The sequence below is a fragment of the Cetorhinus maximus genome, chromosome 31 (genome assembly GCF_964194155.1).
Source record: "Cetorhinus maximus chromosome 31, sCetMax3.hap1.1, whole genome shotgun sequence".
In the NCBI taxonomy this organism is placed as follows: Eukaryota; Metazoa; Chordata; class Chondrichthyes; order Lamniformes; family Cetorhinidae; genus Cetorhinus; species Cetorhinus maximus.
In genome coordinates, this window is record NC_135909.1 from 17,148,749 (window position 1) to 17,168,685 (window position 19,937).

General features: G+C 43.8%; 1 long non-coding RNA gene and 2 other non-coding genes across 3 annotated transcripts in view; 1 reads left to right on the forward strand and 2 right to left on the reverse strand.

Annotated features, from left to right (window-relative positions):
• LOC144670309 (uncharacterized) overlaps positions 1-19,937 on the forward strand; it is a 621,539-nt gene that overhangs the window by 31,651 nt on the left and 569,951 nt on the right. The gene's annotated exons all lie outside the window — the stretch shown is intronic.
• Positions 4,080-4,162, reverse strand: trnal-cag (transfer RNA leucine (anticodon CAG)). The gene has a single exon. It is a non-coding gene; the product is annotated as a tRNA-Leu (tRNA).
• Positions 11,980-12,069, reverse strand: trnar-ucg (transfer RNA arginine (anticodon UCG)). The gene is given in 2 exon segments: positions 11,980-12,015; positions 12,033-12,069. It is a non-coding gene; the product is annotated as a tRNA-Arg (tRNA).

Sequence of the window (19,937 nt, forward strand, 5' to 3'; positions counted from 1 at the left end):
CTCCGTCGCATCTCCAAGATACATAGAGGAATTCACCAAGCTTCTTTAAACAGCACTTTACAAAACCACGACCACTACGGTCGAGAAGGGCAAGGGAAGCAGCTACATGGGAACATCACCACCTGAGAGTTACCCTCCAAGACACACGCCATCTTGGCTTCGGAATATATCACCTTTCCTTCACTGTCGCTCAGTCAAAATCCTGGGACTCCCTTCCCCGCAGTGCTGTGGGTGTACCTACACCACATGGACTGCAGCGGATCAAGAAAGCAGCTGATCACCATCTTCTCAAAGGCAACTAGGGATGGGCAATAAATGCTGGCCCAGCCAGTGAAGTGCACATCCCATGAATGAATAAAAGTTTTCCTGTCACCTTCAATCATTTATGAATATGCCCACAATTTCTCCCTGCTCTTGCACGCCCTTTGGGTGTACACGCTTTATTTAATGTTCCCTCTTTGCTTTCTTCCGACCACAATTAATCTTTTCACATTTCCCTGGAAAAGGAAATCAACTGAAAAAGCGCTGGTTAGTCCACAGCTGGAATTTTGTGTACAGCTCTAGTCGCCACCTTACAGGAAGGACATAATTGCACTGTAGAGAGCACAGAGAGGATTTACTAGAATACTGCCAAAGCTTGAAAATTGGAGCTACGAGGAAGGATTGGATAGGCTGAGAGGTGACCTAATTGAGATGTACAAAATGATGAGGGGCCTAGATAGGGTGGACAATAAATACTTGTTTCCCCTCGCTGAGGTGTCAATTGTCAGGAAGCGTTGATTTAAGGTCATTGTTAAAAGGATTAAAGGGGAGACGAGGAAAGCTATTTCACGCTGCGGGTGGCGAGCATTTGGATGTCACTGCCTGAACCTGTTCAACTCAGTTAAAATGTACTTAGATCTGCCTCTGGAGCGCTGTAACCTGCAAGGCTACGGATCAGGTGCTGTGAAGTGGGTTTAGAATGAGCGGCCAATTTCTTCTTCATCTTTTTTCTATCCAGCACAGACATGATGGGCTGAATCACCTCTTTCTACGCCGTCACTTTTGTAGGGTTATGTGGTTCACTCTGCCGCTTAAACGCCCATTCCACCAACCTGCCCATGTCGTTTTGAAATTCTACTGAATTTCTATAGCTCTTTACTCAACCACAGGACGTCCAAAAACATTTTACGGACGATGAGCACTTTTGAAATGTAGTCACTGTTCAAATTGCTGAAATTTTGAACAGACTGTTCGTCAATGTCAGAAATTTCTATGTTGAGAGGAGAAACAAGTATCATTGGTGTAAATCTGTGGCGCAACTGATAGCGCGTTGGACTTGCGGTCGGTATAAACAGAGACATTTAAAGGTTGTGGGTTGGAATGCTTTAGATAAGTATTGAAGAAAGTCAGCAAGAGGTTTATCAATGTTCTCAGAAAAGGGAAACTGCCGTCCCGAACTTCTATACAGGTCACTCCCCACTTTCCCATCTGAACCACTGAACAGGCGAAATCTCATCATCGTCTGAGGACAAAACAAAAACCTTTGAAAGATGCTGACCAGAGTCAGTCTGCTCAGCCCTCAGAATGATTTAAAATTGGACATATACAGCCACCGCGGAAACAGCTTCCCATTACTGCTCAGTCATCTTTCCAGACTGTTCCTGACAGACAGCTCGAAACAAGGATGATGTGAATCTGCACCACTGAATACCAAGACCAACACGGTTATCACAGCTGTAATGAACAGCTCCTGATACAGCTTTAGATCAGACAGTGGAGGATTATCACAGGCGTCAGACTGCATGTTCCTTCAGACAGGTTTCCAACTGGACACATGGAATGAACGGCTGTGTGAACATTAGTGGTTCAGGGGGGATTTCTCACTGGCCGGACTGGAGTTCCAGTTCCATTCCAAGACATTTCTCTTTCTGAATCCATCTCTGTCCTCTTGCTCATTTACACTTTGCATTGTTTCATCATTGGCGGCCACGTTTTCAGCTGTCTGAGCCTTTAGCGCTGCAATTCCTTCTAGAAACATCCCCACTTCACTCTTCCCCTTAATACCCTCTTAAAATCTATCAATTTTACTAAGATTTTGTTCATCTGGCCAAATATCTGACTCGATGTCGAATGTTGCTTGATCAAGCTCCTTTGAAGCGCTTTGGGGAGTTTTGTTAAATCACGGCGCTGCTGCTGGAATGGCTCGAATTTGGAGAAATTCACATACAGCTTCAATCTTCTTAAAGATTCACCTTTATTCCCACCACTTGCTTTGCATCGAAAAAAACATCTCCTATGAGGTGTTCAAAATGCTGACCAGTTTACTGGAGTAAATAAGGAGAAACTGTTTCCACTGACAGGAGGGTCGCTAACCAGAGGACACAGTTTGAAGCTGATTGGGAAAAGAACCAGGAACGGGATGAATAGAATGTATTTTACACAGTGAGCTCATTGTGAAATGGAAGCTACCTGGGGAGTGATGGAAGCAGATAAATGATTAACTTTCAAAAGAGAGTTGGAGGGAAAAAAACACTTGAAAGAAGGTAATACAGGGCAATGGGGTCAGATCCCGGATCTCGGAGTAATTATATCGCTCAACCAAAGAACCAACGCAGGCGGAATGAGCTCCTTCTGTCCTTTAGCATTCTATGATTTATGGATAGAAATCAGTCCTACATTCTGTAGAGCAGGAAGGGTGTGAGAAGCCGGCATGGGAATTGATCCCGTAGGCACAGAATGGAATCGGTAAAATTCTGTATTTTGTCAGGGAATCGAAACTGTGTAAATATGACTCTGTCTGTTTAAAAGTGGCTTGTTACGAATTCCAGATAATTGACGCTTTGCTTAAAAGGGATGTGTTATCAGTCAATGAACAGGCTATAATATAAAAACGGAAAATGCTGATAATACTCAGCAGCAACTGTGGAGAGAAAAGGAATTAATGTTTCAGGTTGGTGGCCCTTCATCTGAACTGAGGGAATATAGGAATGTAATAGGCTTGGAGCAAGGGACCAGTCCGGGCTCTGGGAAGAGGTTGAACAAAAGCGCAGGTTTGTAATGGTTTCGGGGCCCGGAGAGATTCAATTACAAAAGGTTTCACGGCGCCAAAGCCAAAGGACTGGAACAGGCAAAAAACAAAATGTGGGTCCAGATGAGGTGAGAATGGCTAAAGATCAGCCGCCCAATTGCAAAGTGAAGGAATTAAATAAGAAACAGAAAATAAAATGATAATCCTGAAAGAAACACATGAAACAAGAGGTAGGCTGAGTTTATAATTTAAAAATTTTGAACTCGACGTTGAGGCCAGAAATGTGCAGGGTGAGGTGTTCTTCCTCGAGCTTATGCTATTCTTCACTGGAACACTGCAGCAGACCAAGGACAGAAAGGTCAGAGTGGGAGCAAGGTGGAGAATTGAAATGACAAGTGACAGGAAGCTCAGAGTCAGGTTTGCGGATTGAATGGAGATTCCTCAAAGCGCTCACTCACCTGAAGCAGATGAGAACATATTGCGGCAGCAAATGCAGCACATTAAACTGAAAGAAGAACAAGTGCATCACTGTTTCACTTGGAAGGCGTATTTGAGGCTTTGGATAGGAAGGTGTCATTAAAAGGGGAGGGGATATTGACTGAGTCAAGGATTTCACACTGAGAGAGAGGAAATGATGATCTCACCGGCCTGAAATGCTAGTTCTAAATTTCTCTCCACAGATGCTGTATAATTGTTGTGTATTCCCAGCACTTTCTGATTGTTACTATTTCTGATTTTCAGCATTCGCAGTATGTTGCTTTTGTATCCAGTTTACTTTATGAGCTGTTTTCAGGGGATCCGGTTGCCTCGAGTCTGGCTCGGCCGACCGCAATTCCCCTTGAGAAACTGGCAGTGAGCTGCCTTCATGAACTGCTGCAGCCCATATTGTGTAAGACCGTCCACAGCGCTGTTAGGAAGGGAGTTCCAGGATTTAAAAGGGCGATTCAGTTCCAAGTCAGGGTGGTGTGTAGCTCGGAGGGGAGCTTGCTGCTGTTCTCATACATCTGCTGCCTTTTTCCTTCCAAGTGGTGGAGGTCTCGGGTTTGGAAGGTGCTGAAGGAAAAAATAATGTCAGGAGTGGGATTCGAACCCACGCCTCCAGAGGAGACTGCGACCTGAACGCAGCGCCTTAGACCGCTCGGCCATCCTGACTCTGCTACGCTCCTCTGCGTAAATGATTTTGAACTTCACATTCATCGTCACTGCTTTAAAACACGCGATGTGGTTTTTCTTTTTTCAGCCCCTGTCAGGTTCCTGTATCTGAGTCCCATCCTTCCCCAAGCCGCCGGGGGGTGAGGAGCTTCTCATTGCTGCATTGCTCTGTTTGCTCAAATCAACAAAGACCCAATTCCCGCCCGACCTGTTCCTCACACGAAGGTGTTGAGAGTGTAAGATCTGAGCGAGGTGAAGTATCCAATTGGAGAGTTACATCCTGGCGACAGGAATATCTCTCCACAGCTGCTTTCGGATCTGCTGAATATTCCCCGCATTTCCTGTTTCTGATTTTGTGCCTTCATTACAGGAGATCTTTTTACTGACAACCCAAAGCTTGTCTCTCGGGGCAGCTCCAGGCACCGCTTTCCTGTGGCCTTTAAAGTCGGCTGTTTTCACACTCATCACTCTGCGCCATGGCTTTCAACCCCCACCACCACACACCATCCACCACCCCCACCCTCCGCACCTCCCTCTCTGTCTCCAGTCCCGCGCCCCACTCCCATCCCCCCTCCCGCCTGCTCAGCTCTCAGGTCTTCTTAGCGTTTTTTTTTTCGGAATTCACAAGGGCCCGGGGATCACAGAGTCTGTGAGGGAATATAAGGGGTTAATCCACATTCACATACAGGGAGCTGTGACTCTCTTAAGATGGACGGAAGTTGGTGTCCCTTCCAGATCCATTAGGAGGTCCAGTTACTGGAGCTGGGGGAATTCCTGCCATTTCTATCCCACAGGGAGTGGCGCCTCCCCGTTGGTCCCGCTGGGATGGTGATGGTTAAAGTGAGTGGCCGAGAAAGCGGGTGGTCCCCCTGTCTCTCTTGGGCTTGTTTTCCCTCATCCAGCTGTGAGGGGGCGGGGGGTTGAGTTTGTGGGGTGGGGGCGGGATCTTGCTGGTTTGCGCACCTTTTCCTGTCTGTCACTGTGTGTGTCCTGATCGTCTCTACTGCTTTTCTGTGTGTCTGTCTTTGTCTGTTGCATTCGGAGTGGTGTGAAGTGTAATTGCGCAGCCAAGGTGAGCTTCTCAACACGTGTGCTCTTGATTAAAAATAAGTAAGAAGTCAATATTTGCTTGGCTACCGTAAAGTATTCAGCGGCAGGAAGGAATTACGGCTCCGTCGCAGGGCGGTGCAGCGAAGCCCACAGCACAGAGGCCGATGGATCCAAACCATCTTCTGCTATTTTTGATCTTATTCACACTAAAAATAACCAGCTGTCCGCGACCGAAAAACATACCTGGCTTTTTCTGTACAGTGAATTTGTATCAGCGTCTTACTTGCAGTAAACACTTCAATCTGCAACCAACCTCTCAAATCGTTTTTATTCTCACACGGACAGAAGTAGTAAATGCTACAAAAATACACCAGCCGAGTATTTCCTCTTTCTCTCAGCCCATTTCAGGCCATGTTCCGAATGTCCTTTCCTTGTTCTCAATCACCCCAAGATGATCTGAATCGAAAAAAATAACAAAACAAATCTCTTAGGCGGAAACATTGTTGCGGAGATTATACATATTAGCTGCAGTATGTCCGATCTACAGGACACCTGCATTAATTCCTATGCGTATTTGGACAGCAGCGTCCTCCCTGATACATGTACCATCGAGAAGGACAAGATTATCAGCATAACGGGAAGAGCATCACGTCAAAGACACAGATAATCATTATTTGGAGTCCTATGTTTATTCATTCTTACTCATTTATTAAATATATGGATATCCATCCCCAATATCACCATGAACTGGTAAGGCTTCGTTCCTTCAGGTTTGCATTAGAGACACATTGTACAAAACACTCTGTGAGTGTCTCTGGTTAATAAACTGATGATGCGCGGAACTCTCCGCTTTTACTCATTGATCTTCGCAAGAGTTGATCCAGTTTTGACGGTGACTTGTTCTCTGGTGTCCATTTACTCGAATTCCTCACTTGTTTTCTCTGCTGTCCAGTGAAGCTCACTCAGCAGAATTTTCAATAATAACTTGAGTTTTCCTAACAGGAATTCAGTCATCATGTTTTTGAACAATTTTTCAAAGGATTTGCACACAGTCAGCTTCCAGGAACAGCAATGTATTGAAGGCAATATGATCTGTTTTGAATGTCTCCGACATCATGGAATAACTCCCCCGCCCCACTCCGAAATTGTGCCTTGGTATATTTTACGTGAGAAGGCAGATGGCAGCTCAGTTCAACATATCGTCTAAAAGCTGGCACCAGCAACAGCAAAGAATTTTCTAGAGCGTGAGCCTGAATTTGTGGTCAGGATTCGGAAATTAGTTTTGAACTCACAACCTCCTCATTGTAAAAAGCAAGGGAGCAGCTGGCTGAATCATAGTTCACTGCATAGGGAAAAAAAGACAGAAGAGATTGCACTCTGTAAGGAGAAGCAGAAGTAGATTGTTAATTGAAGAGGTGTCACAGACAATGAGAGATAGACACCCACAGTTGAAAGAGCCGGATTTTTTATCACGGCAGGGATAGAGAGTGCAGCAGGAATTTCGATTCCCAGTGTGGATAACAAAAAAAGTTAACTTTGGGTCAAATATTGGACCTGATAAGGGGTCAGAGACTGACTGACCTTAATGATAACAACTGTATCAGTCGGAGTCACACAGGGAGGGAGTGATCATTTCTGAGTCCCACTTGTCTCCCAGGAATGAAGCAGACAGCATTACAACACTGAGAATCTCAGAGTAACAAAAAAGGGAAACTCTTCAACCGAGTCTCCCTGAGGGAAAAAAGGCAACATCCGCTGTGGAGTGTGAGTATTTTTGGTGCCTATATTATATCTCCACTGCCTGGAAGATGTTATATTTCATTATCACAGTTCAGGTGAATTAGTAAAGATAGAACCAGGATTTCTTCAGTGCTTCCAACTGCTTGAAATTCTAGAAGAGGCAAATAAGTTTCACAAATTGTGTAATGCCCCACAGAGGGGCAATAAAGATACATGACTATTTCACTCATAAATCACAATTTAAACCGAAGCCCCATTTCCCCTTTCGGACGGATGTGAACATCCGACCAGACTATTTACAACAAGACAAGCGGAGTCTTACCCGGAGTCCTGGGATCAATATTAATCCCTCAAACAGGGTCTCTGAACCAGATTATACAGTCATTGATCAGGTTGCTGCGGTGAGATGTTGCTCTGCACATTCAAGCAGCAATCTCACTTACCAAGACACACCTCCGCTCACGCACCATTGGCCGTGAGGTTTTTGGTCTTCCTGAGGTTGCAGAATGTGGTGAAAAAATTCAAGTTCCTCCCTCCCTCCCCCCCGCTGCCTCTCTTCCTGCAGCTCCGCCCTTCTCTAACTCCCTCCCTCTCTCCCTCGCTGTCTCCCACCCTAACTCTCTCCCCGGCTCTCCCTCGCCCTCCCCGCATCTCCCCGTCCCGCTCCGCCCCGCCCGCACCCCCTCTCTCTTTCAAATCTTATTTCCTGTCTCTGGGGCCTGTTTTAACCCCAGGCTACCCACTGACCCCGGCCTCAGGCCGGCCCGAACTCTTTAACCGGCTCCATTCACAGGAAAAGTGACTTCAGTTTTCACAATAACATCCGCGCTCCCTGTACCCCTCTACCCACAAAAGTGAAATTCAGGTCATTGCTAACATGAAGACTGCGGGCTGAAGTTTCCACTCCTGCAATTTGAAACAATTCGCTATATGTTTGCACAGTGAGCAGAAAGAAATTGCTGTACTTTGTAAACCTTTCTTACTAAACTCACTGTCATTCTGCTTTAACAGAACTAGTTTGAATCTCTTGATATATTCGCAAAATGATAAATGAACTGCATTTGAAATTAAACCATATCAGAAATTGCTCTAATATTCGGCTGGTCTGTCCGCCACTGGACTGATGAAAGATCAACTCCTGTGTCCAATTAGTAAGATGTGCAGCCACCGAGAAAGAGGATAACAGAGAGGGAAAAGCCCGGTTGATTGGATGTGGTTATTTTTAACAAAATCATCATCTGACTGATTTTTCAGGATAAATATTCCCCAAAGCTGATGGAAGAATTTACAGCTGGGGAAATATAGAGAATGCAGGGGTGACAGGATTCTCTGTGGGTCAGTAGCAGTTACTGGTAACTGACCGGTGGATGGGGTTCTAGTATTCAATCTGAAATCGTTAATCGTGAGAGGAAAATGTTCTCAACAAAGGAATGCACCTAGTTTCAGTTCCCTCCAGAATTCGTTTTTCGTTATGAAGATGGGAGGAGAAATTAACTTTGACTGTTAAGAAAAAATAGAATGGGTGATGATTTGTTTGGTGCAGGATTAGGAAGATGTGAATATAGGAACGGACGGAGACTGTTCTCCACTCAATCCTGTTCAGCTCAGGACTGTTCTGTATTTGAACTTCATCCATCTATCGTGTTTTTATAATCCTTAAAATACTTACTGTACAAACAAACAAACAAAAACTAACAGATGCAGTTCCTAAATGTTCGAATTGACCCCCAGGTTCAAAAGCAGGAGAGGGGTTGCAGATTTGCGCGGCCCTTTGTGTGAAGAAACCTTCCTGATATCACCCTCGATCGGTTTAGCTCAAATTTTATGTTAGGCCCTCTTGTCTTTTAGAAATGGAGATCGGAAACTCAGCCCCAATTGCTCGCTCTCTCTCTTCTCACCATTCCCCTGAATGTTTCTGCTCTCTATAACTCTCGTTGGCCCTTGAGCTCCCTCCAGGACCTACTTGGTTCCAGAAATTAAATCACAGCTCGGTCCCTTCATTTAAACCAATGACTGCTTCTTTAAGGAAGTTCTTCATCCCGATTAATCGAGTAATTTGATGGAACATACGAACAAAGAGCAGGGGTTGGCCAAGAGATTTTCCGAAGTTGCAGGGATGGGGTCAGACTGAGAAACAATGCTTGACGATCGAGAATACAGGACGACGAGGCAGCGACAGATTGAGACAGATTAGACAGTGAGAAACAGTTTCTATTGGTGCAAAGCACCGGTTTTAAACGAACCAATGTGGACATGAGGATTCATCTTCCCTGGTGAGTGGTGAGGATCTGGAATGCACTGTCTGAGATATGTGGTAGAGGCAAAATAAAATCGGGGCTTTCATAGTGGAACTGGACAGCCACCTGAAGATAAAAGTTTACATGGCTATGGAGGCAGGGCTGGGGACTGGGATAGCTGAGTTTCTGCTGAAGCATCTCAGGAGAGACAGAGGGCCGAATAGTCCCCTTCTCTGTTGTAGCTATTCTATGTGCATGTGTGTGAGGTTCATTCAGGACCACTTTGTCTCTGGAACAGGGTTTGAGTGTGGAATTCATTGTTCATCTGTCGGTCTCTGTAGATTCATTCTTTATCACCTTGTCCATGGGACAGGATTTGTTTTCGGGATTAATCGTGGATCTGTCAGTTTCTGATGATGTGCCTGTGTGTATGAATCATTCTGTATCATTCTGTCCATTGAATACTGTGAGAGTGTGCGATTCAACGTGTATCAGTCAGTCACTGATGCCAGGCCTGAGTTAATGATTCATTCTGGATCTCTCTGTCTTTTGTTCACAGTTTGAGTGTGGGACTCATTACGTGTCTGTCAGTCCCTGAGACACTTTGCAAATCTGGATTCATTCAACCCAGAATATACCTCACTGAAACTGGGCCATTTGTTCTAACAGGTAAACTGCCCGACAAGATCCTCCACCTAGAATACTTCATGTAACATTCTCTGTTTATCCCTGAAATTCATTCTCCCTCCTTTACTTATCTAGACTTCCCTTAAATGCAGTTTATCTAATCGTCTCAGTTGTTCCATGCGATAGTTGGCCTGTAACTGCTGCCGATTCAATGGGAATAAATTAATTAATCGTGTTTCCTAAATTGTATTTCATATTTGCATTTCTATGTCTGCCCCATCACATCACATCACAAATTCCTCGCATTGACCTGTTTCCGCGACACTGACAATGTGAATTTCTACCGCTCTGTTGCGGCCAGTAGATGGCAGCACATTCTGATACAGTGAAGTTGACAGATCAGAGACAACAGAGGAGACTTGTTCATATTATTCGGGAAGGGACAGTTGTAGAAATACTATGGATGGAGATGACCTCTTCTTATATGTATTATGTAACAAGCAGTGGTTATCGTCTGTCCCTCGATACGATGATGACATCCACTCAGGACCGTGAGTTTCTGCCATGGGTCTTCATGAGAGTGAACAGGTCAATTCTCGGCCTACAGACCTTTGGACACACGGGGACAGGATGTCCCACGAGGTAGTGAGATCCAGGGTGCAAGATTTGCTTCCTGTTACTTCTTCTTAGCCGCCGTTCTGCCTCATCATGAAGACCTGGGGACTCACAGCGCGCTGCAGCTTGGGGGGCAGGTTTTGGTCATTTTGAATGGTGAGAAGCAAGTTCCTCGCAGTCATTAATATAAATGCTGCAGCGTTTGAATTAACGTTTCAGAGTGTCTTTGGAGCATTTTTTTGTCCTCCCCTGGCATGTTGTCCATTTGAGAGTTGAGGAAACAGGACTTGGCGGATGCGACGCTTTTCGATTATCCGGACACAGTGCGCAGTCCATCCAAGTTAATTTTTCAGAAACAAAAACAAAAGTACCTGAAAAAACTCAGCAGGTCTGAATACAGTTAACGTTTCCAGTACGAATGACTTTTCATCAGTTGAACAGTCATACGGACTCGAAACGTTAACTGTATTCCTCTCCGCAGATGCTGTCAGACCTGCTGAGATATTCCAGGTATTTTTGTTTTTGTTCTAGATTTCCAGCATCCGCAGTATTTTGTTTTTATCTTAATTTTTCAGGAGTTTGGCCTGAATGCTGGTGGAGCTGCCTTCAAGAACGACACTACAGTTTGTTCGGCAGTGCTCCCACGGAATCTGGAGGGTGCCGCGGAGACATTGCGGATGGAATTTATCTACCGCTCTTATGAGTTGCCGATGCGCAGTTAATTAGTATAACGTTGTATGCGACCCGTCAGCCTATGTCTTGTTTGTGAGAGCGAGACACATACTTATCTACTCTTCTCTGCTCCATTTTCCCTAAATTCAGCCTCCCAGAATCTTTCATAATTTTAAAAACCTGTATGAGACCAGCCTCCAGTCTTCATTCTTCAAGGGAAAAGTAGACATCCTGAAAGTCATGTCGTGTCTGTTTCCCACTTGTTTATTTTTTCATAGTCTATGGGCGTCTTTTGCAAGCCCAGCATTTGTTGATCATCTCACATTATCCTTGAAGTTACGAGTGAAGCAAATTACTGTGGGTCTGGAGTCACATGTAGGACAGGTAAGGGAAGGGCGGATGATTTCTTTCCGTAAAGGGCATTCGTGAACCGGTTGGGTTTTTGCTACAATCGATGATAGTTTCATAGCCGCCATTACTGAGCCGAGATTTTAATTCCAAATTTACGAAATATTTTAATTTAAATCTGCTCTGTTGGGATTTAAACCCGTGCCCGCAGAGATTAGTCTGGCACCTCTGTATTGTTAGTCCAGTGACAGCAGATTCAGCTAATGATCGAGCCGCTTCATGAGAAGATTGGAATTCTCCCAAAGCATTTTATTAAACCGATTGATGCACAGCTTTTGTTCCAGTTGGACACATCAATAATTTAACGAACGTGATCAGTTAAACAAAATCAGTTAGAAATGAATGCACAAATTAACAAGAGCAGACATTTTGAGAAAGAGCCCTGCCATGTTAGGAAGGAAACGCAGAACCTTCAGCTGACGAGTGAGACCGCGGTTTTCAGGAAGTTAAACAGATTTCTACATAAAACGACCACGGCAGGACTCGAACCTGCAATCTTCTGATGACCTCACCAAGTACCATCGAAGTCAGACGCCTTATCCATTAGGCCACGCAGTCAAGTAATGTAATACTGGAACTGATGTTAGTGCCATGTAAATAAATATCGTGGCTGTATATTTTTCAGTTCGATTTTTGGATGATCCGCTGAATCCCAGATCCATGGCCTCAGGGTCTGAGTTCGACTCTGTGTCCTTCGTTGGAAAATAAGGATTGGGAGATCGGGAACTCAGTTCCTATTGTCCGCACCCTCTCCTCATCATTCTCCTGTAGTGTTTTGAATCTCTCTCACTCTCTGCCTCGTGGCCTCCCCTCAACCGCTGCTAAATTCCAGAAAATAAACCACAGAACAGCCCCTTCATATAAACCACGAACAAAGGAAGCCGTTCTTCCCGAATTAATGAACAATTTGATCGCGGTTTGCGACATGTTAAGGCGATAGTGTCAGAGAGAGAAACTTCAGCGATGGCGGGAATTTTGGAATTGGGGGAGGGGGAGGGGTCTGGGGGCTTTGGGGCTCAGTCAAAAAACAAGTCGTTTCTGGTGTGAAATTAGGAAACATCTCTCTCAGCAAAGGGGAATTTCAGAGATCCCATCGGGAAACAGCACTTTAATTTTAAATCTCAGTTTTATAGACTTGTATTCATCAAATATATGATGGATAAGCGAGAAAATGGGTATTTATCTGTCCCGGAAATTTGATCCTTGAACCATTATTGAAGACATTGAGTTATGCATTCACTGTAATCGAACCCAGGTTTCTTTGATGAAAAATAAGAATTCTACCCCTGAATCACCAATCCGCCCATCATGCTGAAATCAATTTATTTCCCTAAGTACAAGATCACTGCACTAAAACAGAAAGCAAACTGAAAGTAACCTGAAGAAAAGAAAATAATTTAGGGACTGTGACGCTGTTACAGAATCGGCAACTTCGGGAATCTAATCCGAGTTTCCCACGCCCTAGTGACGCATTGTGCTCCTGAACCAGCAATGCACAGGTTTGGACGGATTTCATAATTTTCAAACTATTTCCTAATCTGATTATCAAAGTATCACTTCCCTTATCATTGATCTACAGTCCCTCATTGTTCAAATCCCACGTCTGGCTTTCGGTATTTTTAATCACTCCACAGACAGAACTGTCAAGAGGGTTTAGAGAAAGTTAATAAAGATGAACTGTTCCCACTGCCTCAAGGGTCAGTGACCAACCAGGGCAGATTTTAATTCATTCGAAAAGGAACCAAAGGTAACGTATGGAAAAGATTTTCTCGTAATAAATTCTTAGCATTTGGATTGTCTGCCTAATCGGCAGGCAAACCCCCGACTGCTATCATCTGGAAGTGCAAAGGCAGCAGACACATGGGAACACCAACACGTGGAAGTTCCCCTCCAAGCGGCACATTATCCTGACTTGGAAATAGATCGCCATTCCTTCACTGTCTCTGGTTCAAAATCCTGGAAAGCCCTCTCTAACAGCACAGTGGGTGGACTTACACCACAGGGGCTGCAGCGGTTCAAGATGGCAGCTCACCGCCAGTTTCTGGGGGGCAATTATGGATGGGCAATAAACTCTGGCCTAGCCAGCGACGCCCACACCCATAAATAAATAAATCAGCCCCTACAATATTTTTGTTGTTGTTGTTATTTCTGTGTAGGTGTTTACCTGGATAAAGAAACAGGTTCTGATTAGCCCTTTGACAGACAGCCGAGATTGCGTCTATTAAGCCTGCGAGATCAGACTCCAATGTGTGCAGGGAATGTGGAAGAGCGAGAAGGAGGGAACATCCTGCGTTGGATAGGTTTTCTCTAAAAGAAAACAAAGGTTTGCTTTTCTTCAGCTGTTTTGACAACCACAAAATTTCACAACGACGCGTGACAACCACTGGAGAACTTCTCAAGTGTATTGGTCATTTTTATGTAGGAAATTGCTGAAATTTCCAACCGTTTGTTGCACATTGTCAGGCTGTATGTTCCTTCAGACAGGTTTCCATCTGGACACATGGAGCGAGCGGATTTGTTAACGTCAGTGGTTCAGGGGTAGATTCCTCACTGGCCAGACTGGACTTCTGGGTCAGTGGCTTAACATCATTTTTTCGTTTTCTGAATTCAGTTCTGGTCTCTGAATCATTCATATTTTTAATCATAAAACTGGATTTATCTTGGCATTACAGATCTAAGGTAATTGTTAAAAGAATGGCAAATACTGTCTTTCCGTCTCCCCTTACACAAGTTTACAATTCAAAGTACGAAAGCCCTTTAAGTAGGCAAGCAAAATGTGAGCAGAGTGTAAAGTCTTTGTAAATGAATAAAGATAGGTTGAGATGGTGGACAGAAGTTTGGTAGATACAATAATGTGGGAATATGTGAGGATCACCACTTTGGTGGGATAGATTAAAAAAAAACAATATTCTTTAAATGGAGAGAGATGGCAGAATGCTGTGCTGCAGTGAGACTTGGGTGTCCTTGTACATGTATCACAAAACAAAGCTACGTTGCAGGTACAGCAGGCAGTTAGGAAGGCTAATGTGGTGTTGGCCTTTATTGAAAGGGGAATGGAGTTTAAACTCGGACATTCTTGTGATAACTGAAGAGGGCGTTGATGGTACAAAACTTAGAGTATTGATTCCTGTTTAGGTCTCTTTCTTTAAGGGGGAATATACTTACATTGGAAAGAGTTCAGATTTGCCCTGAGAAGGCGGTGGTGAGCTGCCTTCTTGAGCCACTGCTGAGAGTGTTGACAATGACTTTGGTACTCAAGCCCTGGATTTAAATTTGGCTCTATAAACTTGTGAATGCCACTAACCGAGACATCCTGTGTAGAAGTAACTTATCAGGGTGAATAGCTGTTGTTGATTTGTTAGGAACTAAAAATAGAAAGATGACAGAGAACAAAGTTTCAAAACAGCAAGATAAAGCATTTCAATAAATAACTCTGCAATGTTTGCAAAGAAAACAGCACTCTCACCGAATGAGTGGGGACGTGCTTTGATTTCATTGAGTTGAAACTGATTTCTATGTGAAATTAACATGAATCAATCTCAACATCAGCAACTTGCATAGATCAACCAACAAATCCATGTCTCCCAAATTCTCTGTCAAGTGATTCTAGTGCCTGTCTTATACTATTGACAGAAGATTGAAGGTTTTTGAGTGAACTTGTCTGTTAAACTAAGTAACTACATCGGTTAGGTTCAGATGGATGTTGCATTTTGTGCTGTTAAATAATTCCATTAATTGATGGCGAATTGCCATAGGAAGCTGGGATTAGAAAGGGCACCTGAGTGTCCTCGGGCTGGCATGGACAAGATGGGCCTAATGACCTCCTTCTGTGCTGCAACTTTTCTATGGTTCTATTTCGCCGAATGTTTTGTTCCAGGAAACTGCCACTTAGTCACATCCTGTCCCAGGAAATTCCAACACTTACTGCCCTGTAAACCTCACTCAGACACTTGCTGTTCACCAATTGATCATAGTCGTGACTAACTTCCCTGATTCTTTATGGGGTAATTGAATCACAGAACATAATGAGAACATTCGGCCCGTCTGGAATCGGCTGGCCCTCTGAACGAGCAGCGCACCTGCTGCCACTCCACACCCTTTTCCCTGTAACACTGCTAATTTTTCTTTTCAGATCAAGATCAATACCCTTTTGAAAACCTCAATTGTCCCTGCCTCCAGTACACTCTCAGACACTGCATTCAACATCCTAAACACATGCTACAAGGGGAAAAAAAATTGTTATGTGGTAATTGCTTTTTTTGTAAATTAATTTAAATCTGTGTCCTCTTGTTCTGGATCATTCCATCAATGGAACGATTAAACCATATTTACCCATTCCACACATCTCGTGATTTTGAATACCTCTATCAAATCTCCTCTCAAACTCCATCTCTTCAAGAAACACATTCCCAACTTCAATCATTCAATGTGAATTAAGTTCCTCATTCCTGGAATCTGTCTCGTGATTTTTTTCTGCAATCTCACTAATGCTTTCACATCCTTGCTAAATTGTGGAGCACAGGATTAGATACAATACTCCAGTCGAGGCCGAAGCAGTGTTTTCTACAGGCTTCACATAACTTTATTGTTTTTGTACTACATGCTATATTGATGAAGCCCATGACGTTGTCTGTTTTACTGGTCATTCTTTCAACCTGTCCTGTGACGATAAATGATTTATGCACATATACACCCACATCCCTCTGTTCCCGCAATCCTATTAGAATTGTAAACCTTCATTTTGTGTTGCCTTTCCCTGCTCTACCTACAAAAACGAATGACACCATGCTACTCTGCAATAAATTTCAACTGGTATTTTTCCGCCCATTCCATCAACATTTCTAGATCCCTTTGGAATTCTAGACTATCCTCCTCACAGTTCACAGTGCTTCTAACTTTTGTATCACCGGAAAATGTTGGAATTGTGAGCTTGCAACAAGATCTGGCTGATGAATTACAGGAAGGGCAGGGGCCCTGACACTGGGCGCAAGAAATAGGAACAGCAGTAGACCACACGGCCCATCGCGCCTACCCTGCCATTCGATGGTATCATGGTTGACCTTGGGCCTGAAATCTATTTTTCCGCCAGTTCCCGATATCGCACAAGTCCCTGAGAGACCTGGGGAGCTCCACAAGATAACTTTCTCCAGTCCAAAATGCAACAGTTCACCACAAATCTTTGGTTCCTGTCACTCAGCTCATTTCGTATCTGTGCTGCTATTGTCCCTTCTTTTCAATGAGCTCTAACTTTCCTCAGAAGTCTTTTGTCCAGCACTTTATCAAATGCCTTTTTCAAGTCCATTTAAATCACGTCAAGGGCTTCACCCTCATCAAAATCCTTTGCTGTCGCATCAAAAAAAAACGAACTGAAGTTAAATAACACGATTTGTTCTTACCAAATTGTTAGGAAGTAGAGAGGTTTAAGGAAGTTATATTGGTATTTTCAATTGTTAGGAATGAGTTTTAGCTTTAAAGTTTAAGTTTGATTTGTATTTCTGTAAAACAAAACAAAAACAGAATTACCTGGAAAAACTCAGCAAGTCTGGCAGCATCGGCGGAGAAGAAATCAGTCAACGTTTCGAGCCTCCATGGCCCTTCGGCAGAACTGCAGCATAGTTTCAACAAGGGAGAAATATAAATTTATATTTATATTTATATTTCTCCCTTGTTGAAACTATGCTGCAGTTCTGCCGAAGGGCCATGGAGGCTCGAAACGTTGACTGATTTCTTCTCTGCCGATGCTGCCAGACTTGCTGAGTTTTTCCAGGTAATTCTGTTTTTGTTTTGTTTTGGATTTCCAGCATCCGCAGTAGCTTTTAGCTTTTTGTTTTTATCTTTGTATTTCTGTATGTGTGTTAAGAAAGGTCAAATGGAGTTTTAGTTTCGTTTTAAAAAGGTGCATGCATTTCTAATCAGGTTTACGACTTAAGAAGTTAAGCAAACACATCAGTAGAAGAATTGGGCTGTTGCCTAGCAAGAGGGAGGCAAAGAGGCAGGTCCCTTCCACAGACACACACAGAGGAGAGATACTGCAGTTTTGATTTGGAAGCTGCGGACCTCGGTTGGCTTTTGAAAGTTGCTGCCAAGAGAGACTGGAAAAGGGAGCAGGTTGTTAGTCCCAAGCGAAAGAAAAATCCCAAAATCCAGGGGAGTGGATGAGGGGTAAGTCCAAAACAGACGTTCTGGTCAAAGTAAGGATGGGAACCTGAAACAGGTCCTGTTAATGAATTTAAGAGTGAGGGGCAGAGGGAATGGCTTCAATCCTCGTGTGAAAGGCGGAGTGCAGTGAAACTGGTTGACTCACAGCTTGACAAGCTTCTGTGGGGAGTTGAGGAGAGATCCATAGCATTTGGTTAAGGTGGTATCTGTCACTTCGTTTCAGGGTCTTGTGTGCCTTACCACAGGGTGCCTATTGATACATGGATTGTGTAATTACTGTGTAATTTAAAGAATAAAATAGATTATACAACTTGCGTTATCCTTACAAATTTGTCTCCACCTGTAAAGTTATAATTGAGGGTGAAAGAGTATTGTAACATGATTCATCTTTTCTCGATGAATAACTGTTTTATTTATTTTACGCTAAAAGTTGATCAGCTGACTCCTATAACTCTGTTCAGTAGCAACTTTCCACGTGTTTAAACAAACAAATAAAAGTTAGAATCTATCAAGCTGGGTTCCACTCTGGGTTTAGGATTGTCCCAGGGTAATCTCTGCTGGGACCATAACATAATCCATCCTGGTTTTACTTATTAATGCGCATTTTCCCGAGGTAATTTTCATGTTGTCGGGAATTTTACTTTCTGAAAGGTAGCTCACCACCCAGGTTAAACTGACTGCCCTGTAGTTTCTGGGCTTATCCTTACACGTTTGTTTGAACAAGGATGTTACAATAGCAATTCTCCACTCCGCTGTCACCACCGCGAGTCTAAGGAATATTGGAAAATTGTGTCCTGTGTCCCTGCAATTCCTGCTCTCCTCCCTCAGTATTCTGGATGCACCTCGTCTGGTCCTAAACAACTTTAAGCACACACAGCCTATCAAATACCTTCTCCTGAAATTGTTTATTACCTTTACACTAAAATATCGATCGAGGTGAAACGGCTCACTTTCTGCTCAGTACAACTCCTAGAACACAAACAAAATATGATCAAATCAAATTCACACTATGGGGCTACCAGACCTGGCCGTCTCAGAGAAGACGACAATTCTCTCAGAGAATACAACAGCCGAATGCATTCATCCAGAAAATGGGGTTGTCTAATTAGTCTGTTCGGGAAACATTACAGTGCGATTAAGCGAGCAATTGTTTTTTTTTTTCAAATTGCCTTCATTTCCTTCATGTGTGTTTCATTGATGAGTTCTCTGCAATGGTGGGTCCAGTTCTCAAACTTACCCCTGATATAAGTAAACCGCTCCACCTAGACCGCAATGAGTTTTCGACAATGCACTGGGCGACTTACACGACAAATAACAACACGTGAGAGCTCGCCTGAGATTTGAAACAGAGACCGCTCACATTTTCACTTATAAAACGTCCCATAGCGAGAATCACACGGCGAGACCAATAATGTAACTGTATGTATATAACTCAGCCAATATAGACATTCATTGGCACCCAAAAGATATCAGCCATTCTTTCAGAGCGCTCTAGGTAAAAGAGAACATTGAAGAAATACACCAGGCAGTGTCTAGGCCCAGGCAGTATCCATGGAGCCGGCAAGAAAACTCAAGTTTCAGTTACACTCATTCTCTTCTTGGGATAAATGAACTCATTCTCTTATTAGGATAAATTAACCGTCCGATTACATGAGCAACCGTTTCTGCATTTACTCCACCTGTTTTGCAGTGATAATTTGGTTATAATGACTTCTCAGGTTCTAAAAACTCGCCCGGGTTTAAGTAAAACCCGCCTTTTCGCTCCTAAAGAAATGTGTATTACAAGTGGTAACACACGAGGGCTTGCCCGGGATTTGAACCCGGGACCTCTCGCACGATCATTTAACGAAAATCCCCGAAGCGAGGATCATACCTCTAGAACAACGAGCCTTCCACAGGTAAGCGAGATAACCGCTTTGTGTATTCATTGTCCTCCAGAGTGCGTCAACCCTCCTTTTGGGTTTCTGTCGTAACACCAGAAAACAATTAAGAATTACACCTCATGGCAGGCAGCAGCGTGGACAGTGAAAGGGTGTTCACGTTTCAGGTCGATGACATTTCATCAGAACTCAGCAATGCTAGAATTGTGATCAGTTTTACACTGTAACTCCTTACACCGAGCTGGAACAGGAACTCGGTACCCACTCAGTCTGCCGGTGCGTGCGCCCTTCCTCCCACCGCTGACGTCCTCGTTGTTCAGCCGTTGACGGTCGCCCACTTGCCGCCTCTCACTCACTCCCCTGCTCCCGAATGCCAGGTGCACAGAC